Genomic DNA, 19,322 nt, shown 5'->3' on the forward strand with positions numbered 1-19,322 from the left:
GAGAAAACCTAACTTTTAAAGAGGTAATATTAGTATGAAGGATGGGTCATTACCTAATGTAATGGGGAAAAGTGAACTCTGTGTATTTGTTAATGGTTTTCTTCATTATGAACTGTCTATTTGCATTCCTTGCATTGAAGTGCTTACTGTTATCAGGACTAACTCCAAAGTTCACATTTCATGGTTGTGCTCTGTAAACTCAACGTTTCCCTTCAGTTCTTCCAAGTGTGGATGTAAGCATTAGTTCATAGACAAGGAGCTCTTTCAATCTGGCAGCATCCTCTTTCTGTCGGTATTTTACTTGTAGACTGTACAATAAGTAAATGTAAACATTAACCCACTTGTATGCTATTACAGTCACATTGTAGAAAAACTAGAGGCTAGAAAAACTGCCCTCAGCACAGAAGTCTGTAAGCCATGGTGGTTGTGAATAATCAGGAGAAGTTACTTCTTTATTCAGGAGAACAATGTTGTGGACATTAGAAGCCTTTTCCTATTAATATAAATGAAATTTTCACTACTGCTTTTGAGGAAAATGTTAAGAATTCCAGTAATTGACTCTTGTTGACATGGCAGCAGAGTAGTTAATGAATTAAATGCAGTGGTACTAATTTTGATTGATACTGTATAATTATGGTGTCAAAGGTATTTAACTTTTTATCAGGCTGTAAATCTGCATCAGACTTCTAGTCTACCCTTGAGAAAAAAATACATAAAATGGGAAAACCCAGACGCTTCCCCAACCTGAGCCATTTTATCAAAGAGTGTGAGAAAGTTAAAAGGTTTCACTAGTTCAGCCTACTTCCTTGTCAATAGCATATCTCTGAGAAACTCCTAAATGTCTTCGTGTCTGAAAAGCAAAAATGTTCTCTCTGAATTTTGATGTCAGCAGCAGCAGAGTATCCTCTGACAGCCCTCTGTGGTCTTCTAGCTTTTTTTCTTTTCTACTAACTTTAGTCTGACTGGAGGTCTTAAAGCCTGAAGGTAAAAGACAGCCTTCCAAACTACCTTGAGCTGCTCTGTTCTCACTAAGAAGAAATAAAACTCCATTTTTTACCTAAAGTGAAATTTATGGAGAATACAAGAGATCTGATTATTCTGGCTGTGACTCTTGAAGCAAGTGTTCTTTAACTTGATAAGCCGAGCATGAAGGGATACACTTTCTTAAATTCTGGGTGTGATTCATTTGTTGTGTAATATTTTAATGTATTTTTGGTTTATTTGAATTACATGTTGATTAGTATTGAGAGAGGTTTTATTAATATCACAAATAGTACTTCACTGTTCACTAAGGTGAAAGTCAAGATGGCTATGATTTCATAGATTAGTAGTAGTCCACACACCTTATTTAATAAACAGCTCCACCTTTTCTAGAATGAGGGATTTCAATTCTTAGAACTTTTTATAGACCATTATTTTTTGTGCTTGTTTCTACATCACCCTATTTTTTTCTTGTTTCTGTTTTTTGCCATTTCATATTCATTGGTTCAGATTCTCCATTTTCAGGAGGTTCTCCTGCTGGTGAGTTTTATAGCTCCCATTGATACTTCAGCCCTATCTGTCTTTCTGACCCAGAAGAATTTGTGCTTCACTGAGTCTCTGGAGCATTTTATAAGTAATTTTAACAAGTTAGTTGTGACTCTTGCTGAGTGTGCAACTTTTGCTTGCCATATAGTTTAGGTCAGGTCAGGCTTGATGCTTTTCAAAATCCTGTCCTGCCTGTGTTTCTGCGATGTATGTGTAATAGGCATTAGTCCTTAACAATCATATAGTTGACAAGTTGTAGAAGAGTTGAGTTTACGTTGTAGTAATGTTATTTATCAGTTTCTGTCATTCAGCATGTTTGGTTGGAGATGAAGCTTAGAACCCTGTGAAAGCTTTGGTTGCAGATGGCTTCTCAGGAGTACTGCTCTGTGGGCTGTTCTCTGCTGTGGCAGTGTTCTGTGGGTGCAGGAATTCAGACATCTGCTAAGCGTTGGCTTTGAAGCCACCAGCCCAAACACTCAGGGGAATTAGGTGCTGAAGTTCTGTCTCCTTGTGACTGGTTGCAAAATAGGCTGTAGGCTGATGTCCAATGCCATGGGAGAAGCAGCATCACAGCATCTTTTCCCTGCAATGAATCATCTCATGTTTATTGAAGTTCACTGGTGAAACTCGTCCTGGCTGTCTTCATTCCCCTGGTAGTAATTGTGGTAATAATCAGCCAAAGCCTATATGTCAAAAGCCTTTTGTTTTTATTCTGAAGAGAAAGACAGAGCTAATAAAAATATTTTCATATGTTTATCATGGCATGAGAACACTTCATAGAGGTTTCTTTATTTAGGAATTATAATGCTCATAGGTGGTACCTTCCAAAGGTAAACTGGGAAGCATTGTTTCCACTGATGCTTGTTCTTTCTTTCTTTTGAAAATCAAAGTTCATTAATAGGACATCCAGAAAGGCCTGCTTACATCTCTAAGGAGATGAAGGGACTGAAAGGTATGTAGGGTAGGGAGGCAAAGATGTTTTTATAAGTCTGTATGAGAAAGATATCTGAAGTTCTTGTGGTTATTTTTTCAGCCGTTTCAAATACTGTTAGATTCTGCTGAGATTAAATGCTAGTTACTCTTAGTGGTTTTAGACAGCATTCTCTCTCCTTATGTTTTTAAAACAAGCTTTGTCTACAATTTCAATACTTCTAATGTTATTAATTATATAAGACTTTTAGAGCTTTGAACTGCTGTTTCTGCAGGTGACTCGCTGTTTTATGAGAACAGCTTTTGCAGGTTGTGGCAGAGAAGTGGGGGAAGTGAAGCATTCCTTGGGTAGGTGGCAGATTCTGAGATTGGAGGGATGAATCTGCAAGGATTCCTCCTCTTGCTTGTAGTTCTGCATATTGATAGCTGGAACATAGCAAACAACCCTTGAATTGTCTTCAATTAACACGTTTTGGTTTGTTCAAGAGTGATGTCAGAAAATAGCCTTTTTCAGTAGAACCAAGTTCTTTCTTCTCTCCCTCCTTACATACGCCTACAGTGATGTTTTTTCAGCTCTACAAGTGTGTGTTTTCTCACTCTCTCTGCTGTGTAGGCGGTCTTCCCAATCACAATTGAGCTTCACAGGCAATCTTTTATTTAAAAAAAATAAATCATCTTTACACAGCAGGTCTATAATTTAACACCAAAGGAAATGGAGAGTTCTGGGTCAGAATTGTGATGTGTCTTAGTAATGCTTGAATTTGTAAAGAATTTCACCCTAAAAAAGGGAAATGGTTCTCTTGACCAGAAGACCATTCACTACCTGTGGAAATTGTTTCACATTCTACCTGAATGATTTGCCAAAATGTCAGTTGCAATGACAAACAAATAGACTTTAAATCTTACACTTGCCTGATTAGACTAAGTTATAATTGAGCTTTTCTATCCTAGAATTAGAATGTGATTCTAATGAAAAAGGCAAACTCAGTTTGTTGACAATATGAAAGTTAAAATGAAGCTCTTCTGGGAGTGTTGCCTTATTTTAAACATGATTTTAGTTCTCTCTGCCTTTTATAAACTGCTTTTGCTGCACTGTATTATTATTTTTTGTGTACTACAGCTCTTTTGCTGATGCATCTCATTTCACCAAGGTCTTAGTTTCACACAATATTTTCTAAATAAGCCTAAACTTGCAATAAAAAACCCTCAGCTGTATTTTTAATTGCTCAAAAAAGATAGCAGTAATTATTTTCTGGAGTTCTATTGATAACACTATTTGGCATTTCTTAAAGAATTTTTGTTGATGCTAGTGTTCTTTCCACCAGGTAGGTATTCTGAGTTTATCTGAGTTTATTTCAACTCTGTAAAGAAATACTTTTGGGAGAGTAGCAATGGGTAGCTTAAAATTTGCCTATCAACCTATCAAATTTCAGCAACAATTATTACACATAGCCCTTGTATTGTGGTTTTATGTGCAGTTCATGCTGCCATTGCAGCTGAAAGGAACCATCCTTCTTGGCTTCTCCTGTCTGATACCTTTTCTGCTTAATGTCAGCACAGGTGCTCATGTAGCTGTGCAGTGAACTGGATTGGGGAAAACCAGGCTGGAGAAGAATCTAGGTCTTATTCTTTAGACTCCTTAGTTAGAGCTGGAATTTTAATCTCTCTTTGATATGATTCACTGTACATCTCCTCTAACACGTGAGCTTGGTGGGAGTAGAGTAGACAAAAATTCATTGGCAGTATGTGCTCTGCCTCCAGCTTGTGCCTCTGCGGAGTTCTCGGGACTGCAGCATAAATCTCCATGGTTACATCTGTTTGCCCGGTCTAAATTTAGAGGACTCATATCATCTAGAGATGCAAGCCTTCTGTAGCAATAGACAGAGGTCAGATGTTAAGAGTAATTCTGAAAAAATATGGATTATAATTTACAGGACCTGGTAAATAGGAAGGACCAGCTTTGAAACCTTTACATTTCCTCCTGTGCTTGGAGAATTTTTGGGTACTGCAGCTGGTGGCTTAGATAAAAACTCCTGCTCTCCCTTGTTTTTGGCATGTGTTACAGACTTTATGTTGAGCAGTGAGGGAAAAAAAGTGGGCCACAGCACTGCTAAATGTCCCCTTTCTTTCAGGCGTTGCCAAATGTGTGTTTAATCTCTAAATGCCTGGCAGAATGCGTTCTGGAAGAAAATAACGATTCAGAGAAGGGGTGATAAAAGAAGGGTTGGGATTGTTGTAGTGAGAAAATTATCATACAGGCTCTCTTAGATGTGTAAGCTATGTGCAGAAAATCTATAGAGTCACAGTTTTATAAGCCTTCATTGTTGCTTCTGGCTTCTCACAAGCACAAGTTTCAGAATACCCTTTACCTTTTGAAAAGTATTTCATTTGATTGCTCCCCATTCAAATTTTGTTCATGCCCATGATCTTTTTTGCTTCTAGGTTTCACTGTGGTATGATTCATCAGAAGTAGATTGTGACGTCCACTGGGAGTTTTTGCTGAAGCTGCATGTGTCTGCTTTCTCAGGAATTTGAATAGGTAAGAATGCATGTTCTGCTTTCTGTACCTTGTGACCTTTTGGAGTGCTGCTTGTTGTCACAAACTGTGTTGTGTTTGACTGCTGATAGTGTGTAGTGTTTCATGCAGTGTGCAAGGGGGGTCTCCAGCAGGGTGCTTTACCCCCGGGTAGGCTGGCTGCCACAGAGTGCCAGACTCTATCCCTGGCTGTTGCTGAATGCTTTCTGGGTACATCAGTGTTTTTCCACAGGGACATGCAAGGGAACTAGATGGCTATTCCCTTCCACCCCATACCTGCCCCCCCACCCCCGAATGTGTAGAAGGGTTTGCAAAAGCAGGTTTGGATTGTGTTCAGGCTGTGACAGAATGCCTGCTTTTGTCACATTTTCTGAAACACAGCAGTTCTTGTAGGTGGTTTCTTTTAACCCACTTGTGAAACTAAACTCATGTTGTAAGAAAGAAAAGGATAATTCTTCTGGATCTGCCTGATCCTTGAAAAAGACTGGCTTTTAGTACATGATCTGTCCTTTCACAGAGTAATGTAATTAATTAAAATGTAAAATGGATGCAACAAGTGTGAGATGCTGCAGTTTTGCCCATGCAGCCTTGTCACCTGCATTATACCATATGCAAGTCCTTGACAGGTGTGTAATGACCTGGTTCAAGATGGTATATGAAGAAGGTTGGAAAATTGCAGTGTGTGGGTTTGGGGTGTGGAAGGACGAGAGGTGGGGAGCAGTGGTGTTGGTTTTGCAAAGATAGGCGGGGTTGGATTTATTTTCAGATGGATCAGCTTCCTGAATTAACTCAACAGGTTGTGCAAGCAGTAGTGCTGCCTGGAGGGAGGTGACCAGGATTTGCTATGGACTGCAGGGAGAACAAAACTGGAGATCTCAATTAAGATTAGTCGATGCAGATTTGTAATGAGGAAGTAAAAGCATAATCCTCTCCACTGAACATGTTTTAATCATGTGTTTATTAACACCTAGTGAAACCTATAGGTATAGGATATGCAAAGGAAGTCCAGTCTGGAAGTGAAAGTGAAAAAAACATTTCTGCCAAAGGAAAAACCCTCCCTTGTAACATTGATTCATCAGTCTGTTGGATGTCAAAACAAACAAATAGGTTTCTTGTGTGAGACAATCTGCCTTGTAGTTGTTGCAGTTGCCTTGAAGGATGTTGTTGTATCAAAAGCATCAGTTTAAAACTCTCCTTCTGAAACACTGTCAGCATAACCTGCTGCATCGTGTTGGCAGAGGTTGAGCTTCTGACGTTTGACTTCTGGTAGTGATAAAACATTTCAGAGGACCTATATACTGGAAACAAATATATTTGTTCACAGATCTAGCAGGGCCCTTGGAAAAGGGTATTTTAATTATTTTGTCTTTTCCCTTGAGGAGTTTTACCTTTTCATTTGATACCATCTTGAGTGTTGAGTTATACACACAATCATTATTGGGGTTTTTTTGATGTATGGCTCTCAAAGTTACCACAGAGGAGAAAATAGTGTCCATGTCCTTGGCAACATACAAAAAAATATTTTTTAAAAAATGAAGTTTGTGGTTCCAAGAGGCTGTTTAGAATCATGATACTAGTGAACACTGTAGTGGGGCATGCACAGTGAAAAAAAGCTGTCTTGAGCTATGAAGAGCAGTCTTAGTAGTTTAACTTACTTATGGAAAGTAAATGAGTATTTTTTTCCCCCTACTATGTTTGGATTCCACAGTCTAGGGTTCTTGTCACATACTTTCTGTAAAGAATGATGAGGTAATTAAACTTCATTTTGCCAGTGGTGTTACCATGTTATACCACTGAAACAACGAAGCTGGTAAATTCCTTTTTATTATACACATGCAATTTTTTGTTCAAAGTGGAAATTTTTCTCTGTGGAATTTAAAAAAAAATTAAATTCAATACTATAGCAAACCTAGTAATACGAAGTTATACTTAAAACCTAATTTATTTCCTCAGTAACAGTTACTGGCTACTGGTTGTTTAAGAATGCATAGGCTCATGGTCCTATTAAACCCAGTCTTGTTTACTGAAATTCTTGAAAGCTGCTTATTAATATGGTTATGTTCAACTCCCAGCATGTTTTACAGCTGAGCATTGAACATAAACATGTTAACAAGCAGCTTTTTGTAGGAATAGTATCACACTCCAATAAAGCTGATACATGTTTGTTTCAAATACAGAATCCTAATTTGTTTTGTAAGAATATTTAGGTGCAAAACATTCAGCAGCATCAACTTAGTTTTGTTAATTCCCCACATTGCTGTGTAGATGCTGGCGGACTAAAACTTGTAAAATTCTTCATGAAACTTAACCTCAGAACTGAACTTAAAATGAAGAAGAGGACTGTGGGGAGGGAAAAGGAAGAGATGGCCACTGTGTGCAAGTGGCTGGTGTTGACATTGTTGTATATTGTTGGTTTTATCTGTACTGTTATTTTCCTGTTGACAGGTTGAAGTCCTGTGGCTTCATTTGTTCACTAGTAAAAGAGTTTTGTTGGGTGGGGTTGAGGTGGAAAAGGCTTTGCCTTGATGATTCTTGCTTTTTCTCAGGGATGAGGTTAAGAGTACATAGTACTGTGTTCCCTGCAAAGGAAGGCAGGAGCTGTTTGGGTACTGTTTCTCTGAATGGCCAGGAGGAGAGTTGTACAGAATTGTGTTCCTTCCTTACATTTTGCAGGTTTTATTTTTTTCCCTAGAGATTTCCCCAAGGTTTAGTTGGTGATTATACAAAGGATTTCTATTATTAGGACTGTGTAGGTTTGTAGTTCGAGTTGCTTCCCTGAGGAGTCTGAAGAAATTTAGGAAGAACCCATGCAATTAGTGCTTACAGTCTTGGCCTCTTTATAAAAAAAGAAGGGTGTTCCTTGAGGAGTGCACTTTTATGTATTTTGAATGCATGTGCTTGTGCACACAAGCATCTGTGAGTCAAAGAAAATTGATATATTGGATGTGTGTCTGTTCCCAAGTTAGTGATTGCCTTGTGCAATGTATTTGTACTGTGATATTGCAATGATATCTACAGTAATTATCTTTAAATGCAGAAAAAGAAGTAGAAAGTGCTTAGCCTACTTTTATGTTCTTTTATGTTTAAAAACAGTGTGGTGAATTAGTAGAAGTCAGTATGTGATAATTGGAAGATTAGTTAATGTCTTTGAGAACTGGAGAATTGTAATAAAATCCTTCAGAAAAACAGGATAATATTCTTAATAGTTAAATGTGTCCATTTTAATAGGGAATGGGTGTTCATAATAAAAGTCTCACCTTCATTTCATTATGTATGAGACTGAAGGGGTTGGATATTCAGAAGGTAAGTGTATGTGAGTGAATGAAGAGAGGAAAGCCTGGATCTCATTAATTCTTGGCTATCTCTAAGCTGGTGAGGGTTTTATGCTTTGACACGTTTTTTCTTAGTCTGAAAAGGTTATTTAATAGTATGGATTGTAATGATCCATACTCTATTCTGCAACAGGCACCTGTTGAATAGGCAGGCCAAGAATGAGGCATACTATGTCTGCAAACTTCCTAATTCCAGGATGGTTAGGCACACCCAAGTTAGCATTAATCTACCTAGCCTGGATTTAAAATGATTGCAAGGATTTAACAGCATGGATTTTAGTATAGCCTGTTTGAGGCTCACTAGAAGTCTGGGTGCTTAATCACTGCAATCCTGTGCCCTGGAAATTGAGGGTTTTGTAAAACTGAGTTCTGTAGCTCATGTAAATGTGGAGAGCTGTTGGTAGATTAAATACATACATTATTTTGTGGATTTTTCCTAGCTCTCCCCTTAAGGTGGTAGTAGTATGACTTGGAACTAGTAAGTATGTACTTAGTACTTTGTATGATTACACATGTATACTGATTAATAAACAAGATGTTTTTTGTTTATTAAACAGGAAAGCAGCTCATTCTGCTATATTTAACATTTTATGGAACTGGCTGGTGAAGAATGAGCAATTGTCGTGTTTTGATTTTTATGCATTGTTCAGCTTGCACGTTCCTAAAGTACATTGTGCTGTGCTTCTTAAATTTGAACAGCAGCACAATTTTGCAGTTCAATATTTTCATTGTTTTAGGTGAGTAATAAGAATCAGCAGTTAAATAAATCTGAGACATTGAACGGATGCGATATTTGTGAGTTCAACAGACGTGGAAGCCTAAGAAACCCCCCAGTAAGTTCGTGTACTGAATAAAGCACCAAAACCCAACAATGAAAAAACCAAACTAAAAGAAACCAATAAAAATAAACAGTCCCTCTCCAAAAAAACAAACCCCAAAACCAAAGAGGCAACAAACAAAAACCGGCAAACCCCTCACAGAAGAGACAATAGAGCAGCAAAATTTGGACTACTAGTGTTATTTCCCTGGTTTTTTACCTGTAGAGAGCAAAATACTCTATTCCTTTGTAGACTGTTTTGAGAACACATGGAGCTTCTACTACTACAACTGCAGTGACCATGAGATTTCCTAAATTCATGCTTCTGAACAGATGCATCAGCTTGAAATACAACATTTCTGTAGAAAGTTTCAAAGACAATGTTTCTGGCAATTCAGAGGTGAACAGTTCTGAAATTATTTCACTACCTAAAAGCAAAAAGGTGTCCATTCAGTGGTAGTCATTTTATAACTCTCCTTGATCAAATTCCTTCCTTCTCTTGATTGCTCCCTTCTTATATACATTGTAATTTTTTTCCTCCAGTTTTTCGGTACCCTTCTTGAGCTGTAAAACCGAATTTCTCTGTGCCAGACAAAGTAAAATAACTGCTTTGCTCTCTTAATTGGTGTTCTCTTGTTTAAACAGTAGTGGCTTAAGATTAGCCACAGCTATGTGTTTTGAGTTTTCTGTTGGGAACACAGATTCAAGGAAGCTGACTAGTAAATTGGAGTGATGCTCAGAGCTGTCACCTGTGAAGATCAGAATTCACACTTTCCACTTGAGATCAGAGAAGATCAGCTTGCTTTTCAGCCTAATTGTATTCACTGCTTATGCATAATGCAAACCCACAACTTAACTCTGCTCCATTTGATGAAAGATAAAGATCAGTGCCTACTAGACAGTGTGATGCTAGCTTTACAGATCCCATCAGCATCAGGCATTAGTCATGGTTTTTTATGTATAAAACATAGCATGCATGTCTGTACACATCATAATGGAAATGCATAGATTTAGCGCAGAATACTGGGTTGGAAGGGACCTCAAGGACTATCTGGGCCAATCTTTCTTGGCAAAAGCACAATTCTATAGACAGCGATGACCCAGCAGTCTGTCCTTCCAAATCTTAAAAGTGTCTGATGTTGGGAAACACACTACTTCTCTAGGGAGATTATTCCAATTGCTGATGGTTCTCAGTATGAAAAATTTCCCTCATGTCCAATTGGAATCTCCCCAGAAGCAACTTGTGCCCATTACCCTTTGTCTTTTCTGTGTGACTCCTTGGAAGAGGGAAGTCTCAGTTGTCTTTGTAGCAGTAATAGTAATGCAATTAATAAGTAGTGCTTCCTAATAATCTTGCTGTGTGTAGATTTTATAGCATGTTGATCTCTTTAGTCTTTTGCCCTGTGTATGTAGATGAATTTGTCATCAGTCACTTGTTCATTCTGTCAGTTCCTTGTGTGAAGACTTGGTACTAATACACAGCTCTTTGGTACCACAAAGCTGTGCTATTTATTACATTGACCTTTGATACCACTAATACATCTTTTCATGGAGTCTTTTACAGCTTATAGATTTTATTTTTAAACAAAGGAAGCTTTCAATTTTCTGATTCATCAGAGTAGTTGAAAAATCAGCTTTGGCTTTATGCATAGCATATTTACAGAGGCTTTATCTGTTTGAGCTGTAGTCTCTGATGCCTGCTCATCTGCAATAGAAAATGAAAGGAGAAGAAGCAGGGTTCATCAGGTTGCATTTTTGCATCTATATGTGTATGTTAGAAAACATTCAAGAGGAGACGTTTCTCTAAACTGGCAAATCTAGGGTGGCAAAGACTTTTAAAGTTGAGGAATTACTTGGATAGAATTAAATTGGGATGTGACATGGTGGATTTTCTGGGTTTATTGCTGTTGGCATTTTCTGTGTGTGTGCCTGCAAACCTTCAGCGATCATGTGAGAGCGGTCCCCTCCTTTAGCCACATCAGTGTCCCATAGTTTGTGAGGCTCAGTGTTGGGATGGGTCAGGTGTCCAAGGCTGCCCCTAGAGCATGCTGGCCTGGCCAGCCTTTAGTTCCTTCATTCCATCTGCACACAAAAGCTACTTCTTCATCTGGTTGTTGGACCAAACTGTTTACTTTGTCGTGCACATGTGAAGTGTTTGGATGCTTCTGCTTGTGTAGCTTTGACACAAGAAATGCTGGAGAGGACTACATATTTTTTTTCCCCCCCTTCTTTTGATATTTTTTTCAAGTTAGCCTTGTCGTTATTGGTGTAGCATTGTTCTTAAAGACTTTGATTTCTTTGTGTGATAGTGATACCTTAGGAAAGCAGCCACAATTGTTCTTACTTCCCCTTGTTGCTTTGTTCTTGGTAATATGTTTCTAAAGCCTGTAGACCAGAAGTGCAGTAAGCTTGTATGTCTGTGTGGTAGTGCAGGTATAATTTTTCAGATTATTAGGAAGCACTGAACACTCATTATTTAATATAATCTTTTTATCTGTGTTGTTTCTTGTTCCGTTTTCTTACTGTGCTCTTTTCTCCTTTATTTTTCTCTACTGCTTTTCACCATTTATTTTCTTCAGCATATCTTTAACTTTTTATTCCTCTTTTTCTCCCTTCTGGTGCTTAGGCTAGAGCTCTTTGCAAAAGTTTGCTGAGGAGAAAGGTTGAAGTTTAGCACCAGAGCACTGTTCCCTCCTCTGAGAAGGGAAAACTGTTTTAACCTCTCTTCTCTGAGATAAACTGCTCTTGAGAGGAGTTTGTGTGGAAGAAAGATGAACTGCAGCTAAAGCCTGAGGACTTTGCTGGATGGGATTAATTTAGAATCAGAAGCTTATAGCATTTTAAAAAACATTTACATGCTTAGCTTTGCTGGGAGTATAAAGGGAGAGATGTGTGCATTGGAGATCTTTGCTCCTTGTATCTGTTCTTGACTATAAAAGGGAAGCAGAGGTACATTTGGTTAGACTGAAAATTTGAGAGAGAGAGAAGAGCACGTAAATGCAGTGGCTATTTAATATTTTTGTTGTAGAGTTAAGTTGTGAGACAAGTGCTCTTTCTTGGATTATTTTGCAAAGCAGTTGTCATGTTTTCATTACTAAAGGTTAATTTGGGGGTTTTAGCTTTGCTTTTATTAAAATGGCTTGGATAAAGAAGGTAATGTTGAGGCTCCTAACCATCTTCAGAGACATTACAAAGGTATTCCAAAAAGCTGGTTAAATATTTGGACAAGTTGGATACGTTTTCTCATACACTGAAATTTAACTGTTGTCCTTCATCCAGAAGTTCCAGTTAGCTTGCTCTGGTCAAATTGAAGTTCCCTCTCTAGAAGTGTGTTGTATCTGGCAGAGCACAGCAGCAGATGTAAGTGGAGGAAGATAGCATGGATTTGTAGCTGTAGACTTAATGTCTTCCATCTCAGGACTTTCTGAATCAGAAAATCCAGTATCCTTTGCTCTTTGTTGCCTTTCACTTACACTTCCTAATTCTGCAAGAGCTTTTTTAATTGGGAAGAGCAGAATTGCATGTGGTACTGATGGCAGAAGTCTTACATGGTGATATGATGGCGAACCAGTGTTCTTCTCAGAGTAATTCCTAATGCTGTCAATGCGTGAATGTTGGTTTTATGTTACTGGGTTTTTTTTTTGTGAGTGTTCGAGTATAATTTGGTGGATACAAATATCTTCATAGTCTTAAATACAAAGAATTCTACAATGAATTGAGAAATGCTAGGTAGTCTTTAAATGGGTTTGATTTTCATATTTGATTATCTGTTTGGTACAGTCACCTAACCGTGGGTGCTTCGGAGCTGCAAGGCATTGCACCATGTACAGTATTCCAGAGTTTGCGCTCTTGTAGTCATAGTTAGGGCTTAAACTCTCCTAAGCTTACTCTGAATCAATGTGATGTGTCCAGAGGTGTGCTACTGCATTTTTGTTACCTATTTCAACTGTTACTTCATGTTCACCAGCTAATATGAGCTCTTCATTTTTTCTGGGATAGTTGTACAGTTACATATCTTGCTTGAGTCCAGAGGGGGTCCCAGAGAATAAACTAAATGGTCTCGGTGCTCTGAGGACGCTTCTGGAGTTGTTCATTTACAGAGCAAAGAGGATTGTGGCTGATCTTCTTCTAATGTTTTTATATAATCAGGATTTAAGCTGTTTTCTGATTTTGCCTATTAAATGAAAACAGAGATTTAGCCTTTCCCTTGAATGAGTAGATTCCAGAGCAAATCAATGTAGAAAACCTTCAGAGACCCTTTAGAGAGCTTTACTGTGCATGTGGCAAATTGCAGGAGTGTATTAGTACATACTTTGAAATTTTGGTATGGAAGGGGTCAACAAAGATGGTCATTATACAAAATCTGAGGGTGCTAGAGAAGCTGCTTGCTCTTTTGTGACCAAATGACTACTGTTACTGCTTTCGTATTTTTCCTGATAGATTTTTTTTTTTGTCCAGAATTCTATTACAAGAGAAATAGAAGTTTTTTTTGTCCTTTGGTAAGCTGTCATGAACTGACATTTTTCTCTTCCCTTTCTGAAATAAAACCAATCCTTGAGGCTGAGGTTTGGGTTTGGTATTCCAGCTGTGAGCCTTATAGAGACTGCTGCACATTCTGTCATCTCAACTAAAAACACAGTTTACCTATAAAACAATTTTAGTCTGTTAATACTTGTGCAGGGGTTGTGCTTCTGTTCTAAATTGACTGGTGAGGTTTTGAAACAGTACATCTTGCTTGGCATTTGGATTGTTGGTGCAGCTCAGGATCATCCTGATCATGGCTGATATGAATTAAAAAATATCCTGCTTTTATGACAAGTCAGCTGAAATAAACAGTTTTCATGTTTTTCTTATTTAATCTGTATTTGATTGCTTTTTTTACAGTTAACTTTGTGGCTTACAATACTAGTTTAGTGTAGCACAAATGCACCACGCCTGCCATTTTAATTTAGTGTTTGAAAAATAGTGTTTGTACAGTAAGTACAACTGACAAGTAATTAAAGAACTATATTGGAATGCTTTTAGTGGTAAGTAGTACAAAAAAAAATCAGAAACAGCTATGTCAAAATGTGTTTGTATTTTGTGGTAGAGGAGCATACATGAGTGCATAGGATTTATTTTGAGTTTCATAGGAGCAAAATTTAAAATGTATTGAAGCATAGAGACATTACTTTTTCTCTTGCTTAAACTGATGTATTTCATATTACACTGGACGGTGGTCATTTGGAGAAATTTTTTGCCTGATTTGAGTGGCTAAAAAGCTCCTTTATATCTATAATGTTGAATAATAATTATTTTCCTAAGTTCCTTTTATTAGTCTGAGGGGCTTTGCAGTATGTGTTCTAATGCATGATTTATATTGATAAGAGTAATGGTACAGGTTAATGGTAGATCTGGCAAGATCAGGTGAGAGCAAGAGTAAGCTCAGAATCATTTGCCTTTATTGTAACAGAGTACAGTCAATATAAAATGTAACACATAGACCAATATTTTGTGTTCGTATAGACCAGATGGTGCTTTCTTGTGTTTGGATAGGTACACACTGATAAATTCAGTAATGAACTAACTTTTTTTGCCATAAAGTGTCTAATGTAAAATTATCATTATTCTAACTAAATACTTTAAAAAAGAAGCTTGACTATCCCCTACCCCCATCCCCAAACCAAAAAGCAAACCTGAGTTCTAGGAAGTTTTATTTGTGGTGATCTGAGGCCACTGGCTAATGTTGTCAAGATTGAAAATCGTCGCAGTGATGTAGGATTTGTTTTCTGGACTTCAGTAGATGTTTGGACAGCTGTTTATTCTCCAATACAGTGTTGTTCTGTTTTCTGTGTGTTTTGTGGTTAAGAGAGGGTTCTTAAAGATATACTCAATATGTAGAAATCCTGTTGTCTGAAAATGGAAGTGCTAGACTAAGAGCCATGACCTGTAAATTTGCCAGCTTGCCACAGATTATTAATACTGCTGTCTCTTTTAATTGCTGGGATTTCTGCATAAAGTACTTCTTTGCCTTTTGGAGGCATGGGGGCTTCACAAACTGATTTATCATACCTGGGAGTTGGTGGTTGTGAAGACTGGTTGGACAGTGAGATGAGTGTTGCTATAATTAAGAGCTCCCCAGTGTTTGTTCTGTCTCACAAGTTCCTAAACAATAACAAAATGTAGGACACAAATAGTTTTAGGAATTGTTTCCTGATGGAAAATACAATGTTAGGAGAGAGGTCAGCCCTCTGAAAGGCAATGGTAAAATCATTGCTATTCCCGATTTTCAATAGTATTTACCTCCCTTTTGTTGTAACAATGCTGCCCTGTTCAGGTGGATATGCTAATCTGTGGAGCTAACATGTTTTACTTTTACTATGTTGTTGAATGTTTTTCTCTAATTTGCCAGATTCTTTGTTTTCTCTCTAAATGCAAATGTGAGGTTTGCTTTTAAACCTTTACAAAATCTGCCATGCATCCAGTTAGGTAAGTGGAATGTTTTGAGTTCTGTTTCTGAAAATGGGAGCTAGTGCACCTGAAAACACTGCCTTTTACCTATAGTATCAGAGAAATAGCACTTTTTTTTGTACATAGGCCAGTGGTTGCCTCCTTTCCTCTTGCAGTACTGCAGGTACTCTTTCTGCAAGCGGAGGAGTTTCACATTCCTTATCATGTGTGACTCTTGGACCCAGGTCTTGTGGTCTGGTTTCACAGATGATGTGGAATAGCCCTGAAGGTGTAATCAAAGTCTTGTTCTATCCTTCAGCAAATATTTTCACATGATATGTAAGGAGTCTTGGGTTTTCAGACAGCTTTATGTAATTCTGGCTTTTAGATCTCTGAACTAGTAAATATGCATATGTATTTTTAAAGGAAAAGGGAAATGCTGCCTGTTAGTGGCTTTCTGACTGCTGTAGGTGTGTGTGTGTTTGCCACTCAGTTTCAATACATGGATTCATAGAAACTAGCGTGTATATGTGAATAATGTACTAGCCTTACATTTCTGACAGGAAAGAATGTTGCTGAAGGCATTGGCGTGGTGGTTGTCTAAAATCTAAACAAGCATTTCTGGAAGTCTGAATTTGTGCAAAGGCTGAAAGATGTTGTGATATTTCAGTATGGGCTGTTGACACTCCAGCTCTAGTAATTGCTTGAAGTCTGTCTGATGTAAATATGTACTGGATTTGGTCAAGTATGAGTTAGAATTTTATTGCTCGTTCACAGGACAGCTGAAAAATAAAATCAAACCTAAAATACACATGTGACAGACCCAAAATAAGGGTGTGCATACACACCTGTAGTAAAGTCTGAATTTTTTTATATTAATGGTGTAAACACAGGGTATGATACCAGCTGGAGTCAGAATGCAACTGCTGTCTAGAAGGAAAAAATCCTCACATTGAACCTTGTTTTAAATTTTAACTGCATTAAAAATGAATTGCAAAGTGTGAATTGCCAAGTAGAACTAGTACAAATATCAGTAGTACTGTTGAGTATGAAATCAATTCTATTTTAAAAATTCCATGTTAATTTTACAAGAAGATCAAGAGGAGACTGAAATTGGAAGGAATTTTTCTATTTGTGGAGGGAAGGTGAAGAGAAGGAAAAATCTTTTAATGTGCACTGTCATCTAAAATAAATCATAGAAATGAGTTCATAAAGACTGGGGTTTTTTTCCCATTTACTGTAGATAAGACACCTCTTGGAAAGTCAAATAGCTATAGTGAGAAGACAAAGGATTTTTTCTTCCAGTTGTTATCAATCTCTTTTTAGTCATCTTAGAACTAGATTTTCAGGATTTGTTCCTTAGAATACGCAACAATGATGTATGTGGTATTTCAGTGCTAGGACAATGGTGTTGACTAGACTTGAAACAGCTTAACCTCATGTGATCAGTAGTCTTACCACCTTCTCAAATTGTATTTGGCTTTCAAGATGAATATCAGGTTTATGACTCTTTAGTCTCTGATCCTGTATAGCTTCTCTTTTCTGCTTTATTACTCTTAATATGGATGCTTCTGCATGTGGGTAGGTTTTTTATTTAATGATCTTTTTCAGAGTTACGGTATTTGGTTTTCCTCTCACTTTACATGGATGTTATCAAGTGTGTTTTAGAATCCGTGAGTTCTTAAGCTCACTTAGGATCATCTCCTTCATATTCCTTGCAACTTCTGCCCCCTTTCCCCCTCTCCACCACCTCCCTAGTTTGGTGTCATTTGTAGATTCTTCAAGGGTGCCTGTGTTTGATCACCAAAATTAATAAACTAAACAAAATCTGCTACAGGTCAAGTTCTAGCTGCACCAACCCAAAATCCTTTCTGTTTTGGTTTATTTTTTTATGCTCAGCCATTGGTTTTCTGAAAGTGAATCTTCCAGTAGTTACCATTGTCTACACTAATTATTTTGGAATTATAGTCTCCAGGTTATGTTGAACAGTAGTTGAACTTGCATAAGCTGCACCTGCTACTTCAGTAAGACATTTACCCAAGAGAGAACACTGTATTGTTTTGAGGCTTCCTGGCTATCAGTTATCTTTCTCCCCTAACTTAAATCACTCATCTTTTTCCCCAGCAATGTATCCGAATCTTTCTAAGCATGAGAACTACATTGCTTGTCTTGCTACTTAAGTAATTTCCCACTTCCCTACTATTGCTATGAGACATATACCCTATTTCATATTGCTCTGGGATCCCTATCTTACTGGTCCTCAAAGCAAGTCAGTAATACCTTAGAAATAATTTAGACTAGTTCTTTTATATATCCTAGTGTACATTACTGTAAGTAGCTGGCTTAAACTATGCATTAATTTTTCCAATTCAAACATGGGTTTGGGTTTCTTTAAGGAGAATTATTTCGAGTGTTTTATGCTAACTTTTTGGCCTCTTCCTTGTGGAGCTTTAGAGTATTGGGGTCCCTCATTTTCTAGATCAGATTCTGCTATTGGCTGGCAATGGTATGTGCCACCACAATTTTATTTATCTCTGCAGGCTTTGACAGCCTGGGTAAGATCCAGAATCAATGTGTGGGCTGTCCAAGCCAGCATGCTATTGAAAAGCTGCCATTAAGCAACTCATTCTTAATGAACTGGAGAACACTGTTGCTATTTCTCAGAATTAGAGATGATGCTTGTCCTTTGTTGTTGTATTGGGAGTGTGATTTTTAGCCCCCCGCCCCCAGAGACACCTTGCAGAGCTCTTCTGGACTGGTATTTCACTCAGGAAGACTTGGAGGGAATAGCTGATTCTCTGTTGGTATTGCTAACCACCTACTTGTGTGTGTGGTGTTTTTCTGCAGTTCCTATTTGGACAAGACTAGGACTGACTTAAAGGTCTTTTGCCTTAGTCAGAACAGCATAAAAGAGCACAGAGGAGGTTCTTGGCTTGCGAAGGTATAAAGCGCTGTACAAACGAATGGCTTTTATGACTATTTTTGTTGTACTATATCTGTCATTTGAGCAGACTTGCTGTAGCTCCAGGAACAAAGAGTGTTGCTAGGTATCTTCTAAATGTACCCTGTAACACAGGCCTTGGGGCTGTCTTGCTGATAAGGTTTTCCCTTGTTCCTGGCTGGAACCACTTAGTGGAGGACTGTGCTTGAAAATGTCTGTTGAGATAACCGTAATGCAGCTACATGTGCTGAGAACTGAAGCCATGGAGGCCAGAGGTGAGGCAGAAATCTCTGACTTTTCTTCTAAATGGTTGCTGTTTAACAAATTTCTTAGTGAATTACTGATCCAGCACTGAGCATCCTTTGCTGGTGCTGCCAATTATATATTTGAGTGCTCTAACAGAACACTCAAAATCTCAGCTCCACAGGATGGTACTCTATCTCTGCCTTTATTTAGTTCTGTGAAATAGACTGTGCTGGTAAATTCAAGACATTAAAGAAGAATGGAAGACAGATGCAAATTCAATCTGGTTTAGTGGTTTTTTCCATGTAGGTTTTGTGATCACTTCTGCTTGACACGAGCTTCTGTTTATTCTCTCATGTCTGGGAAGGCATTTTAAATGGAAAACAAGTAGAAAATAATTCCAAATGGCTGGAGGACTGACAGTGTAGTTCTGCATCAGAGTTTTATATTACTTTGCCTGTTTTAATTGAAAAGGAAGTTTAAGGATATGTGCTAAAAATAAAATTGCCAGACCTAAATCAACAGAATTCTGTCTCTGATCTTAGGAGAAAGTTGCATTTTTCAGTG

At 37.9% G+C, this 19,322-nt stretch overlaps 1 protein-coding gene across 5 annotated transcripts in view; it reads left to right on the plus strand.

The window, feature by feature from the left end:
* Positions 1-19,322, plus strand: part of SIPA1L1 (signal induced proliferation associated 1 like 1) — a 201,033-nt gene that overhangs the window by 61,572 nt on the left and 120,139 nt on the right. For all 5 annotated transcript variants that reach the window (XM_064713737.1, XM_064713734.1, XM_064713736.1 and 2 more), the window contains one exon: positions 4,900-4,996. The gene's annotated coding sequence lies outside the window, so the exon portion shown is untranslated. The remainder of the gene's footprint in view (positions 1-4,899; positions 4,997-19,322) is intronic.

Source organism: Zonotrichia leucophrys, chromosome 5 (genome assembly GCF_028769735.1).
Source record: "Zonotrichia leucophrys gambelii isolate GWCS_2022_RI chromosome 5, RI_Zleu_2.0, whole genome shotgun sequence".
NCBI classification, from domain to species: Eukaryota; Metazoa; Chordata; class Aves; order Passeriformes; family Passerellidae; genus Zonotrichia; species Zonotrichia leucophrys.